At 33.9% G+C, this 2124-nt stretch overlaps 1 pseudogene; it reads left to right on the top strand.

Annotated features, from left to right (window-relative positions):
* The first annotated feature begins 906 nt into the window (after nucleotides 1-906).
* On the top strand, nucleotides 907-1805 carry LOC143673055 (UAP56-interacting factor pseudogene; annotated as a pseudogene).
* The last annotated feature ends 319 nt before the right edge of the window (nucleotides 1806-2124 follow it).

Below are 2124 nucleotides of genomic sequence, written 5' to 3'. Positions count from 1 at the left end.
CACCAATGTTTATAGCAGTGTTATTTACAATTGCAAAGAGATGGAAACAGCCAAAATGTCCATCAACAGAAGAATGGCTAAATAAACTGTGGTATATATGTACAATGGAATATTATGCAGCTTTAAGACAAAATAAACTTATGAGGCATGTAATAGCATGAATATTATGCTGAGTGAGTACAGCCAAAAACTAAAGGACAAAAACTGTATGGTCCCACTGATGTGAACGGACATTCAAGAATAAACTTGAAATATGTCATTGGTAACAGAGTCCAGCAGGAGTTAGAAACAGGGTAAGATAATGGGTAACTGGAGCTGAAGGGATACAGAATGTACAACAGGAATAGATACAAAACTCAAAAATGGACAGCACATACTACCTAATTGTAATGTAATTATGTTAAAACACTGAATGAAGCTGCATCTGAGCTATAGTTTTTGTTTGTTTGTTTTTTATGTACATATTTTATTTTTATTTTTTTCTCTATATTATCATTTTATTTCTTTTTCTATTGCCTTGCTATTTCTTTTTCTAAATAGATGCAAATGTACTAAGAAATGATGATCATACATCTATGTGATGATATTAAGAATTACTGATTGCATTTGTAGAATGGAATGATTTCTAAATGTTGTGTTAATTAATTTTTTAATTAATAAAAAAAGTAAAAAAAATAATCCTACACTCAGGAAAGAACAGTGACTTCACTAAATGTTTGTGAGACAAAAGATATTCACATACAAAGAATGAAATGTAATTTATAACTTGCAGTACTTTGGATTTGGCTATTACTGCTTAGATATGACATTGAAAGCACTAGAACAAGTGTGCATGCATGGCTGGAAAGTGACAGGCCTCAGACTCAGGCCTTCCCTGCTGACTGTTCCAGCACATGGTCTTCAGTTATGAACCAGTTTGGTACCCAGTTGGGGGGAGCCACGGCAGCTCTGATGCCACTTCTGAAAACCCACAGCAATGAAAACTTCGATCAGATTAATTATGTCTTTGGATGAAATAATCAAATTGAATGGAAAGGAAGAAAAGAAGCAAAAATTTCCAAAACTAAAGAGAAATCTCCAACAAAGTGGTGTCCAGCAATTCAGGATGAGAAAATGGGGAATCCAAAAGATTTCTGGTTTGGGCAAAAAAAAGTTTGAATCTTAGAGGAAAAGTCATACCTGGAAAAAGATGTCCTTATGGGGTTATCATTGACTTTGCAGCTAGGAAATCAACTGGAATTCAAAAAGGAACTAGTGCTATAAATCAACCACCTCCAAGTGACAAGAATATAGAGTGATATTTTCCCGTGTTAAACAGGAAAGCAAACCTTCTCAGACAAAATGAAGTATAGAGGAAACCAGTTGCTGTTCTCCAGACCTAAGCAGTTAAACAATAAAAATAATATTCCAGCCAATTTTACCAGAAGTGGAAATAAATTATCCATCAGAAAGACACACAACAGGCAACTTTTCTTTTCAGTAGAGACCTGAAGATCAGGCCCGGTTGAATACAGAACAAATGCCAGACAATGTAGTAGCAAAAAGAACTTGTCAATGGCAGACACCATGACAAATGGAGGAATTTTAACTGTATTCATTGACAATCCTAGAGCAAAGCAGTGCCCAGTAACTTAGAAACCATGATTAAGTCATAATGCTGTACCCTTTGTACTCCTACAATTTGACATAAATAGTTTTGGGAAACAGACAGGTTGACTTTGAATGAGCACTTTGGAATCTTGAAGGAACAAAGCGCTACTTTCACATTCAACAAAGAAGGAAACTGCTTTGTTACCATGAGATAGATCCCTTATCAGAGGGACTTTTTGAGGGACAGCTCTATTTGAAAAGTTGAATTGCTTCAAAAATTTGTCATAGAAATTCAAGAAACTTTATTGCAAAATATTCACAAGGCTAAATAACTCCTTATTTTTATTTTGAAGTTTTTAAAAAAATGTATAAAATAATGTCCTGAAAGAATAACAGGGAATATATAACTATCTGTTCTGAAAGTTTTCATGGTTCGTTCAACAGAACAATCCTCTATTTGAGTTCTTTGGTTCTTCATGCAGCAGAAAAAAGAGAAAGATAGAAATTGATTATTTTTTATAGTGATATTTAAAA

The sequence above is a fragment of the Tamandua tetradactyla genome, unplaced genomic scaffold (assembly GCF_023851605.1).
Source record: "Tamandua tetradactyla isolate mTamTet1 unplaced genomic scaffold, mTamTet1.pri URTXT_11a, whole genome shotgun sequence".
NCBI classification, from domain to species: domain Eukaryota; kingdom Metazoa; phylum Chordata; class Mammalia; order Pilosa; family Myrmecophagidae; genus Tamandua; species Tamandua tetradactyla.
Note: the sequence above shows the minus strand (reverse complement) of the source record. Positions and strands in the feature narration are given on the sequence as shown.